At 39.0% G+C, this 14,141-nt stretch overlaps 1 long non-coding RNA gene across 1 annotated transcript in view; it reads right to left on the bottom strand.

Moving 5' to 3' along the window:
- The window catches only part of LOC134734639 (uncharacterized), a 72,116-nt gene that overhangs the window by 27,299 nt on the left and 30,676 nt on the right, over positions 1–14,141 (bottom strand). Inside the window, exon 2 of the long non-coding RNA XR_010117763.1 lies at positions 2,948–3,412. This is a non-coding gene — a long non-coding RNA (uncharacterized lncRNA). The remainder of the gene's footprint in view (positions 1–2,947; positions 3,413–14,141) is intronic.

The following is a 14,141-nucleotide window of genomic DNA, read 5'->3' as shown; positions in this document are numbered from 1 at the left end:
TTTCTAGAACAAACCAAGTTGAGCTATTTATAATTGGAAATTAACATGGAAACTAAGGAGAGGATTTTATATCAAGGCAAGGAAGGCAACTGAGCAGAAAGAGACGTAGGACCTGGCCCAAATATACCCTAAAAGAGCCGTCAATAGAACCAACTGGATAATAATAGAATTCACTTGCCATCAGATACATGAGAATGTTTTTTGATACAAATGTCTTGTTTTCAAAATACCTGTTACAACACCAATTTTCTTTTTTTCATATTATTTTAATTTTTTAATTATTATACTTTATGTTCTGGGGTACAAGTGCAGAACGTGCAGGTTTGTTACATAGGTATACATGTGCCATGTTGGTTTGCTGCACACATCAACCCATCATCTACATTAGGTATTTCTCCTAATGCTATTCCTTCCCCAGCCCCCCACCCCCCGACAGGCCCCGGTGTGTGATGCCCCCACCCCGTGTCCATGTGTTCTCATTGTTCAGCTCCCACTTATAAGTGAAAATATGCGGACAACACCAATTTTTAGTTTTGCATAGTTTTCCTGAGAGATGAAGACCCCTATGTCTAGCTGCACAAAGGACCTCTCTTCTATGTCTGAATCTCAACATATAAAACTACCACCTTAACCCCCAACATGATTCTTCTGCAGTTCTTCTATCTTAGAAAGGACACCATCTACTAAATTCTTAGGCCAAAAATTTATGAGTTATTTTAATGTTTCCTGTTTTCTTACTTCTGCATTCAATCTAGTACATCCTAATACCTACTAAACATCTTTTTAGTATTTTCTCCTTCTACTACCACCACTGCCTTAGTACCAGTTACCATGACCTAGGAGAGACCAAAAAATGGCCTTCTGACTGATTGCCTGCTTTATCTTCAGACCCTCTCCAATTCCTTGTGCATCCTGCAGCCAGAGCTATCTTTCTGAAATGCAAATTATATTATGTCATTGTCCCACTTGAAACCCCTCAGTGGTTTTCAATCATTTTAAAGTTTAAAAAGAAAGTATTAAACATAGATTGCAAGGTCCTAAGTGGTCTGGCCCATCTCCCTCTTTAACCTTCCCTGAGCCTGCTCTCATTTCTTTAGCATCACTGGCTTTCTTTCAGTCCTACACATACATCAAGCCCCCTCCCTCCTGTGAACGGACCTTTGCACATGCTCTTCTTCAGTCTGGAAAACTCTTCTGTCTTCTTATCACTGAATAAACTGATATTCTTCCTTCCTCAGCTTAGCCATGAAACCTCTGACCGTGACCTCTTGCCCAGTCTCAAGCACCATGTAACTCTCTTCTATGGCACTAATCATAATGGAAAGTTTAGATTTGTTGAATTAGTAAGCAGTCTCCTTTACTGGGCTGTAAGCTCTTTAAGGACAGGGACCACATCTTGTTTTGTTTACCTATGTGTCCAGAACTTACCATATTACTCAACATGTACTGTATTATCAATGATAATGGGCATATTAGCATGTATTGACATTGGAGATCATAATTTTTTGTTTAATAATTAATATTCAAAAAGAGAAAATCTGTTTTTTAACATAATTACACAAAATAGATCTATCTTAGATACTATTATTGATTATATATGGGGGGTCAATGTACTTACTTGCATTCTTAAAAACAACCGAGCAGGGGGCCAGGCGTGGTGGCTCATGCCTGTAATCCCAGCACTTTGGGAGGCCAAGGCAGGTGAATCATGAGGTCAGGAGATCTAGACTATCCTGGCTAACACGGTGAAACCCCGTCTGTACTAAAAATACAAAAAATTAGCCGGGCATGGTGGTGTGCGCCTGTAATCCCAGCTACTCGGGAGGCTGAGGCGGGAGAATAGCTTGAACCGGGGAAGCAGAGGTTGCGGTGAGCTGAAATTGTGCCACTGCACTCCAGCCTGGGCAACGACAGAGTGAGACTCCATCAAAACAAACATACAAATAAACAAAAAACAAACAAACAAAAAAACTGAGCAGATGTTACACATTTGGATTATTTGGCTTATGTTAAGACATGTTAGGCTTGGAATATGTTTTATCTACCTCAAAATATTGTACATTTTTAGTTTATCAGTATAAGAAGATCTTTTTGAGAAATATCAGTCACTGGGCACAATGGATTCATTAAATGGAGCCACTGGTTCTGCTATTTCTTACGTGTGTAAATTTGGGCAAATGACTTCATTTCTCTGAGCATTAGTTAAATCATCTATAAAAGGGGTTTTGTGATCTCTATCCCATGGGATCATTGTATGGGTTACTAAATTTAGTATATATAATTATAATTCTTTCTATTTAATAGGTACTAAATAAAAAGGCTTTATTATTCTTGCTGTCTATACCTTCCTCCCAGGTAATCTGCATGTTTAGAAAGACATATCAATTTGATTTTCATCTCTTCTGCATGCTCCATCTGCATGGAGAATGTTCTTTAAAACTGAACTTTAACTTAAAGGGAGCTAGAGAAAAAGGATAGAAGGAGGACACAATATGTCAGTGAATCACCATGGGACACCCAGGCTAATGCCTTGTAAACAGCCAGAAAAAAAAAGGATAAGGGCTATTAGGCTTTGATATAGTGGTTACTTGATTTCAGGTTGCTTTTAGTTTGCTCAAGTTATTCATTTAAAAACCCCTCTTCTTTGGGAGCAATTGGTTTTGTTTATCTGCTTCTATGAGGGAAGGGTGTATTATGTTTCATGTTATAAGTGCTTTCAGTGTGCTCTTTTAACATTACTTAGTTTAAAATGAAAAGATAAAGTGGATACTGCAAACATAGTAATCAAGTTAACTCCTACTTTAGTTCAAAACTACAAATATAGCTAATGACTGTATAAGGGTGCTGTTACACGGTGAGGAGACAGATAATCTTGAGGTCCCTAATTTTATTAACAAATCATGTAGCTAAAAAAGATTACTATAATCAATTACTTGGCTACTTTTACCTTCAGGGAAAACTGTGCTTGGACCACTTCAGCAGAAAGATTGTCTGGTTCATTGCTTCTAAAATACTGTATGGGCTGGGCGTGGTGGCTCAGGCCTGTAATCTCAGCACTTTGGGAGGCCAAGGCTGTTGGATCACTTGAGATGAGGAGCTCGAGACAATCCTGTCCAACATGGTGAAACCCCGTCTCTACTAAAAATACAAAAATTAGCTGGGCGTGATGGCGCGTGCCTGTAGTCCCAGCTAATCAGGAGGCTGAGGCAGAAGAATCACATCACACCACTGCACTCCAGCCTTGGTGTCAAAGGAGGACTCCGTCTCAAAAATAAAAATAAAAATAAAAAATAAAATAGTGTATGAGAAAGACACTTCTGTTAATTGAAGCCTGGTGAGTTTTGCCCTTTTTGTCTTCCTTTTCCTTCAGAGATAGTCTTCGTGTCTTGATGCCCACTTCTTAGCAGGTAATCTGAAATATTATAGATGAATGTATTAGTAAAGAGAGCATAGGAGCATTCTCTAACAAATTGAGAGTGTTATAAGAATTAATGATGTAGTACACATCTGTCTTAAGAGGACAGATAATAAATATAAAGTCAGTATATGATGAAGGCGTTACTCTTTGACCTCTTGTTGCTCATTGTGCAATTTTATTTTTTCACAAAATTAAGGAATAGGTGTTATTTCCACATAAAAATAAATACATGTATGCACTGTAAAGATGCTTCAATGGGCTATAAAAATCTCTCTTCACAGGCATTAATCTCTATAAATTCCTCCTTGATTAACATGCTACAATAATAATAATGATATGTATGGCTAACATTTAGTGCTTATCATGTGTTTGATACTGTGATAATTATTTTATGTACTTAATTCTCATCACATTTTGTAGAGGTAGGTATTTATAAGTTATGTTTACTACATGAGGCAAGTGAATCTTGGAGAGGTTAGGTAACTTTCCTAAGATCTCTGCAGCCTAGCATGTGATGGAAGTGTTTTGAGCCCAAGTTTGTTTGATTCTGAAGCCTTTGATCTTGGTCATTAGTCAGAAGTCAGCAGATGGACACTGATGGGAAGTCAATGCATTTTTTTTGGGTAATGTCATTCTTTTATATATTTCTGTGAGCATTTGAGTAACATAAGCAACATGAATTTAAGTTATTTTTTACCTCTATATTCTCTGAAAAAGCTTCTGGGTATGATCCTTCTTGCTAGTGAGCGCAATTGGATGTGAGTAATAGCCTATGAGATTACTCAAGCACTTTGTTGCCATGGAGTCAATAAAAATGCCAGGACTAAGAAAAATTGCGATGTGCAAAAACTGCTGCTGCTACATTAGTTAAATCATTCATTAATCCACCAAAGCATTGGGAAGCTACTATATGCCAAGTAAGATTTCAGGTTTTAAAAACACAAAAAAATGAACAGCATACATTCTATGTTCTTCATAAGCACATATTCTAGTGTGTGTGGCAAGATAGGAATTGAAAATTAATAAATGAAATATATAATGACATACATTTAATAGTAAAGGCATAGAAAATGACTCTTACCACACATACAAGGAGTGCACATAAAAGAGAGTGTTTAACTGGTTGGAGTTTTAAGGAATCATTCTAGAGAAAGTTATAGTTGAGTGTGAGATGCAGTTCTTCATGTGGACCAGGAGGAGTACGAGGTGATGGCCATTCCAGAAAGAGAAAATGATGCAAAAGCAACTGAGACTCTGAGTAGTTTGATGTGACTAAAATGGAATCACCATGTGTACAAAGGTGGGAGACCAAGTTGGAAGGGTGAGTTAAGAAGAGTGTATTGGAAACTTTGTAAAGGTTTCTATCTATGTTTGATGAGGAATCATTAAAGGATTCTAGGTAGAATAGTGACATCATCAGAGTTATATTTTAAAAAGATCATTCCAGATTTGGACATCACTATCTATAAGAAACATATGTTGGTAAGGGCTACAGACCACAGAATTCACTCTAGCTAGTTTAAGGAGAATGACATTTATTGACAAATACAAGGCTTACATAATTTTATAGTATTCATCCTGGAAAACATGTCCAGGAACTATGAAGCCAAAAAAATTCCACTCTGTACACCTTGAACTATTCTAGCAGGAACACCACACCTACTTTGAACCTGCTTGGATCGCTGATGTTCTGGAATGGACACCAAAAGCTCTAACACATCTATTTAATTAGTCAGAGTTCTCCAGAAAAACATATCTATCTATCTATCTATCTATCTATCATCTATCTATCTATCTGCTATTCTAGCAGAAACACCACACCTACTTTGATCTGTTTGGATCACTGATATTCTGGAATGGATACCAAAAGCTCTGCCACGTCTATTTAATTAGAGTGCTCCAGAAGAACACAATTATCTATCATCTATCATCTATCTATCTATCTATCTATCTATCTATCTATCTATCTATCATCTATCTATCTATCATCTATCTATCTATCTATCTATCTATCTATCTATCATCTATCTATCTATCATCTATCTATCTATCTATCTATCTATCTATCTATCTATCTATCTATCTTTCTATCTATCTATCATCTATCATCTGTTTTAAGGAATTGGCTCATGTGACTGTTTAATTGTGGGAGCTGGCAAGACTGAAATCTGTGGGGCAAGTTAGCAGGTAGGTCTTTATGTTGCAGTCTTGACACAGACTTGTTTCTTCTTTGAGAAACCTCAGTCTTTGCCTGTGAGAAACACACACTCAACCGTCCAAACCCAAAGAATGGACTTGGAGACACGAAGAACAGTGGAAGTGAGACTTTTAATGGTGGTCTTGCAAGATTGTGTGTCTGGTAGGCCCGCAGTTACAGCAGGTTACAGCAGGTAATTTATCTTCTAGCATGCAAGTCCCTCCCCCAGTTCCTCATTGGTCAAACTATGGGGTTACAATCTTCCCGGAGATCGCCTAAATTTCATTATCCCCCTTACGAGGTTATAGCCCCGTCCCCTTCCCCGCTTAAGTTTCGATTTCGCAGTAGTGAAACTTTCTTCCTTTTTATGGGCTGACCCCCCCTCTACATCCCTTTTCCTTATTGTAACTTTTTAGGTGCACGAGCCATGTGGTTTGTTACATCTGCAGGCTACCTGCCAGTACTTAGATTTATCATGCCTCAAAACTGACCATTTAAAGTGTTTTCTCATATTGCCTTCAAGGCTTTCAACTGATTGGATGAAGCTCACCCACATTATGGAGAGTAATCTGCTTTACTCAAAGTGTACTGATTGTAAATGTTAATCACATTCTTAAAAGTATGTCCACAGCACCATCTATACTAATGTTTGACCAAACTGGCCACCATAGCCTAATCAAGCTGACACATAAAATTAACCGTTACGCCTGCTAAAGAAGAACCAGTTTCTTTCTCCTTCATGTATTTTTTTTCCTCTTGCTTATAATGAACTTGTCTTATATAGATATGGAGCATAGATCACTTACTTGCACCCGAATTGCAAGTGAGTCTAAGAAATAGAATCTTTAACTTTCCAGCCTTTAGAAAACTAGGAAGACAAACGAGAGGTGAGCTCGAATGGGCATTGAATTAGCCAACTAAATACTCCTTTAACTATTCAACATCTGTTCAAACCTTATTCCCATACCTAAACTTTCAAGCAAGAACAATGAAAACTAGAACAACAAGAACAATAACGTCAACAACATAAAAGTAAACACAATATAACATAATTCAATTACCCTTTGCTCAACTGAAAACTCACTTATTCTCTCCTCAAAAGGGAGGTCCACAATCTCATCTATTTCTGCATTCTTTTCTGGATAATGTTCATAATGTTCATTTCTATTGTATTACAGATACATATCTTGGTATCATATCTTGGTATTTTGTAAGTTGTGGAATAAATTGTAAAGTTACTAGCAAAGAATTCATCCTATATAAAGGAGGAGAAGAAAGCTATACAGGAAAAATAGAAACATTCTCTCTCTCTCTCTCCCCCCTCCCCAACCCTGCTCTCTCTCTCTCTCTCAGAGTAGATATAAAGTGGCTTACCATATTGCTAATGTCTGCAACTTTTATGAGGCATTAGTTAATATTTGTAACTAGTCATAAGTCTGTAGTTATTATTTGTAACATCCTGCATCACTAGCCATTTGTTTTTGTTTTGTGCTGCTATAACAGAATACCTGAGACTGGGTAATTTATAAAAGGTGGAGACTTATTTCTTGCAATTCTGGAGGCTGGGAAGTTTAAGGTTGGAGATTCCTCCTTTGGTGAGGGCTTTCTTGCTGTATCATCCTATGGAGGAAGGTGGAAAGGCAAAAGGGAGAGAGAGAGAGGAGAGAGAGAGAGAGAAAGAGAGAGAGAGCGCACGCAAGTGACCAAAGGGGACAGAACTCACTTTTAAAACAAGTTCACGCTTGAGATAACTAACCCACTCCCATGATAATGGCATTAATCTATATTCATGAAGGCAGAGTCCTCATGCTCTAATCATCTCTTAAAGGTCTCACTTCTCAACACTGTTGCATTGAGGTTAAGTTTCCAGCACAAGAATTTTGGAAAACACATTTAAACCATAGCACCTTTCTTAAGTTAGATTACTACTCATAAATTTGTGGCCTTTTTTTCTTTTCTAATATAAGCATTTTAATCTATAAAATCTGTGTCCCGAATCGGTGGGTTCTTGGTCTCACTGACTTCAAGGATGAAGCTGCGGACCCTCGCGGTGAGTGTTACAGTTCTAAAGGCGGCGTGTCCAGAGTTTGTCCTTCTGATGTTCGGATGTGTTCGGAGTTTCTTCCTTCTGGTGGGTTCGTGGTCTCGCTGGCTCAGGAGTGAAGCTGCAGACCTTCGCGGTGAGTGTTACAGCTCTTAAAGCGGCACGTCTGGAGTTGTTCGTTCCTCCCGGTGGGCTCGTGGTCTCGCTGGCTTCAGGAGTGAAGCTGCAGACCTTTGCGGTGAATGTTACAGCTCATAAAAGCAGTGTGGACCCAAACAGTGAGCAGTAGCAAGATTTATTGCAAAGAGCGAAAGAACAAAGCTTCCACAATGCAGAAGGGGACCCGAGCTGGTTGCCACTGCTGGCTGGGGCAGCCTGCTTTTATTCTCTTATCTGGCCCCACCCACGTTCTGCTGATTGGTAGAGCCGAGTGGTCTGTTCTGACAGGGCACTGATTGCTGCGTTTACCATCCCTGAGCTAGACATAAAAGTTCTCCACGTCCCCATCAGATCAGTTAGAGACAGAGTATGGACACAAAGGTTCTCCAAGGCCCCACCAGAGCAGCCAGACACAGAGTGTCGATTGGTGCATCCACAAACCTCGAGCTAGACACAGGGTGCTGACTGGTGTGTTTACAATCCCTGAGCTAGACATAAAGGTTCTCCACATCTCCACCAGACTCGGGAGCCCAGCTGGCTTCACCCAGTGGTTCCTGCACCGGGGCTGCAGGTGGAGCTGCCTGCCAGTTGCGCTTGCACTCCCCAGCCCTTGGGTGGTCGATGGGACTGGGCGCCCTGGAGCAGGGGGTGGCGCTCGTCGGGGAGGCTCCGCGGCACAGGAGCCCAGGGAGGGGGTGGGAGGCTCAGGCATGGCGGGCTGCAGGTCCGAGGCCTGCCCTGTGAGAAGGCAGCTAAGGCCTGGCGAGAAATCGAGCGCAGTGCCGGTGGGCTGGCACTGCTGGGGGACCCAGTACACCCTCCGCAGCCGCTGGCCCAGGTGCTAAGTCCCTCATTGCCCGGGGCCGGCAGGGCGGACCGGCTGCTCTGAGTGAGGGGCCCGCCAAGCCCACGCCCACCCGGAACTCCAGCTGGCCCGCAAGCGCCGTGCGCAGCCCCGGTTCCCGCTCGCGCCTCTCCCTCCACACTCCCTGCAAGCTGAGGGAGTCGGCTCCCGCCTTGGCCAGCCCAAAAAGGGGCTCCCACAGTGCAGCGGTGGGCTGAAGGGCTCCTCAAGTGCCACCAAAGTGGGAGCCCAGGCAGAGGAGGCGCCGAGAGCGAGTGAGGGCTGTGAGAACTGCCAGCATGCTGTCACCTCTCATTTCTAATACTACTTTTTTGGATCATGTAAGTTTTTATATACAACATTTACATTATTGTTTATCTTGTAGTATTTTCAAATTTCTATGAACATTTCTTCTCTGACTTGTAAGGTATTTAGAAGTGATCTTTGAAATTTTTTAAGTATGTGGGTTTTCATTTGTCTTTTTGGAATTGATTAATTAATTTCATTGTGTTCAGATAATATGGTTGATAATATATTAGGTTTTTGAAATGGTTTTGCAAACTTTTTATATGTACTTGAGAAAAATGTATATTTTCTAATTCTTACTTGCATAGCTCCACATACGTTTTTAAAGATTGTGTTTGGTAATTGTGCAATTTAAATATTCTTTCCTGACTTGTTCTTTGTTTATCCTGTTGAAAATTGAGAGAAGCATGTTGAAAACTCTAACTATGGCCATGGATTTGCCAAATTTTCTTATAGTTCACCCAATTTTTGATTTACATATTTGAAGTTACTTTCTTTTGAATTGTTATATCTTCTTAGTAAACTTAAACTTTTATTATTATGTATGTATCTTAGTGATTTTCTGATGTTTTGCCTTCCCATCACCCTTTCTACACGCTTATGGTAACAGAATGTTTCTTTCTTGTGGGAAATTCATTCCGTGTGATTCAAGTGGGACAGCCTAAGCATTCATCCTGTCTGACAAGTCCTAGGGCTGGCTTCATTTTCCGCATAGATTCTTAAAACATGTTTATGTACTCTTACATATTCAGATCTGATTTAGCGTGTTTATTGATATATGTTTATTTCTACTTTTTTCTTTGTGTGTTCTGAAGTTTTTAGAATTGAGGCTATGTCATTTCTTTTTCTTTTCTTACTTATGATACAAATAATCTTAAGCGTTTCCTTCAGATTTGATATAAAATTAATATTTGTCCTATAATTTTCTGTGCCAATTTAGGGCTCATATCCATTTGCTTTGGCAGAAACCTTCAAGTTTCCTGCCATTTTCCCAATGTAGAATGCAGTCCTGAACCTTAGCGTCTACGGAGAAAATCAGGACCAAATATAGATTTATCTTATTTCACCACCTCTCCCTAAAAAGGTTTCACTTGCCTACAATTCACCAAAGGCAAAATATTAACAAGGTGACATTTATGTATCTTATTCATGGAATTAATGGGGAGAAGGATGGAGCAGGGAGACATCTTATTTGGAGATCTTTGTGTACCAGTATCCCACTCCTCACAACCCAATTTTCACTCACCAGAACTTAATTTCTGATAAGATTTTCTCAAACTCATTCTTTTCTTTTGCTTTTTAAATTGTCTTTTATCTTGAACTTTCTCCCATTTAATAAAAGTCAATATGATATACCCCTGTAGATTTTGTGTCTTAATGGAAAATGTGTATTAAAATTATTTATTTATGTAGTCGAGTAAAAAAAAAAATCTTGGGGGCTGCCTTGGTCATATGTCTGGGTTTGTCATATACCTTCTCGTCTGCTGTGCTACAAGTGGTTGCAAGTGTGGCCTCATTTTTTTTTATTTTATTTTTGTAGGGTATGCTCTATTTAGTTCCTTTCTTTGTTATTTATAATTTTTGCCTTTGAGAGGAGATAAGGTTAGGAGTTTTTGAGTCATATGGATCTTTCTGGCTGTCCTTTTCAAAGACTTTGGCCTGGGTTTGTACCCCTTTTTTCAAAGAGTTTGAGCTGACACATTAGCTTCCTCTTTGTAAGATTCGTTGTGGCTGTAAGTTTCCTAAGATTTTTGGGAGATAGAAAAATTGCTATCCAACCTATTTCTTTTTACCTTGATATTGTTCATAGTTTTTAAACATAGGGTGATTTAGATATTTATCCCAATTAAATACTACTACCAATGTGGCATAACAGGAACTAGTCATTTACCTAAAGTATGCAAGATATGTTTCCATTTGGTTGCACAGACAAGGAGATGAGCCTGAAGTAATGATCTCTGGCTTTGTTTCCCAATAGTACTAGGATGCTGTTGGGAACAAATTGCATAGCTGAGTAAAAGGGCAATTTATTAACACTCAACATTAACCTTTGCCTTAAGAGAAATACACATAGATTTATCATGTCATTTTAATAAGCATGAGTAACTGAGAGAAAAAAATAGTTACATGATGTTATACTGAATCAGGAAAAAATATAATCTGAGGATTTTAAGCAAATGTCTAGCAAGTGCGACTATAGATATTCAAGCATCCCAGGAAGAGTAAAGTTTTTATCAAGTTTTACATAATAAAAATCAGAGAAATGAAGCATGCAGAAAGTTTTGAGAAGGCTCTAACTAGAAAAGCTAGAGTTGATTTTTTTCTAGGTGATAGATTCATCATGCATAAATTGCTGTTCTGCTTGTGAGTCATAATTTATTTCTCATTCCTGCCCATACATATACTATACTCTTATTCAAAGCTTTATAAGGTTCCATTCCATTTGATAAAGGAAATGAAAACAAGAAGGTAATTATGAATTGCATGCCTGTATCAAATATGTCATATACTCTATAAATATATACACTTATCATGTACTGACACAAAATAAAAATTAAAATAAAGGTAAGTTGAAGGGAAAAAGAAATATAAAATAAATAGGTATAAGAAATTTATTAAGGTCTCAGGTCTAAACACAATTCCTTTTTATTATTCTAAAAGTAAAGTCTTAAAAATATAATAAACATGGAAAAATTTAAATGGAAAATTATTTGCACTAAAAAAATGCATGAAAATAATTGGGAGTATTGAAGTTTGTCCTTTGATTTCTTACGTTCTGATTTCTACTGATTCTCTGACGTTTGCTTTCCCAGTTTCCCCTCTCTAATCCTCCCGTTTTTAGGAAAGGTAGGTGGGTGAGAGAACAAAAGAAAAGTGAGAGGTTTCTTAATCTTTAATAGTGGCCAGTGAAGTATATTCATATATCTTATATCTGTCTCTAAGAACCCCACAAATTCATGCCTCATGAGGAACTCAGTGCCCCTTCAGATTCTTTCCCTCTCCTATACCAGACACAAACATATTCTAAATTCTCCATGCCGTCTGGTATTCTGGCCACATCACATTGTCTATTATATTTTTGTCTCTCCCATCCTCACTGATTTATTTAAATTATGGAATATAATACAGTAAACATTAAAGGCAGCCTAGAGATAATGAAGCAAGGAACACAATGTCATAAAATATCAATATGCTCGATACCCCTGTGGCTCCCACTCAACAGAAGCAGCTCAGACTTCCCAGAGCCTTTGTGCTGTAAGCCTTGTTCATCATCTTATGACTCACAGTTCCACCCCTCCCAAACTCAACCCTTCAAATCTTTGCATCGTGTGCTTTGCAACACATGGTCTGTCATTAGCAAAATCCCCTCTACTTTAGACTCTTTTCAGAATATTCCCTTCAACTGTATGGTATAGCAGGACCTTCCAGTTCCCTGAGGATACTCTTTTCCTTGCAACCTCTTCACCTAGTGTTCTGTGTTCTTTCAGGTGATGATCGGTCAAGTGAAGCCGCAAGAGGGGCACAGGAGAGGCCCAGGAAAATGAGGTTTATTATACTCACAGAGCCTCGGGAGACAGAGACCTTGTACATCAAGAGGAGGTCACAGGAAAGAGGGCCAAGAAAGTGGGCTCAACCAAACAGGCAGGGAGCTGAGAGGCAGTGAGGACCTGTGGGCAAGTGTCTTGATCGGGGTTCAGGGTGGAGGATACAGCAAAAGTCTGGAGAGAATTTCATTGGTGCATTTGAATGTCAGTTGGTCACAGTCATGGGATGTCAAGAAGGGAAAATTGTGGCAGGGCCAGTCTTATCACATTGGTGTACCTGGATGCACAGCTTATTTGTGATGATGTCGAGGAAATAGGAAAACATAAAAATTTAAAATTATACAATAAATAAATGACTGTTTTCTCCTACACTGTCCCCTAACTAAAAGCAAGATAGTTGTTGTTTCTTATCATGACTTCCAGGTCATTATTCCTTTTAACCTCTAAAGAATTCCAACTTCCTTAAGCACATATCAATAAACAGCAAAAGCTTCACTTGGCCAAATGTCCCTCTCTGGATTCTGCCCCATATGTTGTTTTCTTTCATTGAAAATCTCTTGGAAACATGTTTACATTCTTTCTTCTACTACCTTACTTCTTCCTCTGAGGAGTCCATCATAGTGACATGTTGGCTATGAAACCAGACTTTCAGAGCCAGCATTTCACCGAAGCTGCTCTTGTCAAAGTCAATGGTCCCTGATGACTTGACGTGGCCAAATGAGTAGTGAAGTCTAATTTCTTATCTTGTTCTACTTTCTGCTGAATTTAACACAATTAAACATTCCCTCCTTCTTGAAACCTTTTCTTCACTTAGCTTACAGGACACTGAACTCTGGGACTTCTCGCTCTATCTCTCTGAATAGCCTTTTTCAATCTCTTTTCCAGCTCCTGTTCTTTTCCTGAATTCTAGGTGTTGGAGTCCCCATGGTTTGGAAGTTTTCCTTTCTATATTCATTGCCTAGTTGATCACATCCATACACCCATCTTTGAGCATCATTTACCTGCCAACCACTTCCACCTTTTTCCAGCTGGTCCTTTCCTCTGAACCCTTGATTCATATTTTAAACTCTCTACTCCATGCCACTCAGCATTTCAAAAACAGAACTCTTGAGCCTTTCCAAAAGACTTTCCATCTCTGTAATTGTCATATCTATTCTTGTATTTTCTTAGGCCTCTCCTACATCTCTTCTGGTCCATCAGTAAGTCCTATTGGCTCTACCTTCAAACTGTATTGTGAATCCTATCACTTAGGACTACCTCCATGATTACTGTCATACCTCAAGCTATCATCATTTCTCTCCTGGACTATTGGAATAAGTTCCTTCCTTTCTTCTCTGCTCTTGACTTTGTCACTCTGATGTCTTTTTTCCATATAGGAGCCAGAGTGATAGTTCTAAAATGTAAATCAAATGATGTCACTGTGAATCTTCAGTGCCTACAGGACATTCTGGCACATGGTTAGCATTCAGTGTTTGTTGAATGAATTAAACAGAAGTGTTCTTTAGAGAAAGGGGTTAAATATAATAGTTTGCCCCAGTCCTAGTTTCAAGGAATTTAAATTTTAACTGTACATATGTGTTAGTTCCTTCAGTAGCCCAGCCTCATTATCACCCATGAACTACTCTCCT

This window comes from Symphalangus syndactylus, chromosome 12 (assembly GCF_028878055.3).
Source record: "Symphalangus syndactylus isolate Jambi chromosome 12, NHGRI_mSymSyn1-v2.1_pri, whole genome shotgun sequence".
NCBI classification, from domain to species: domain Eukaryota; kingdom Metazoa; phylum Chordata; class Mammalia; order Primates; family Hylobatidae; genus Symphalangus; species Symphalangus syndactylus.
This window is presented reverse-complemented; position numbering and strand designations above follow the sequence as displayed.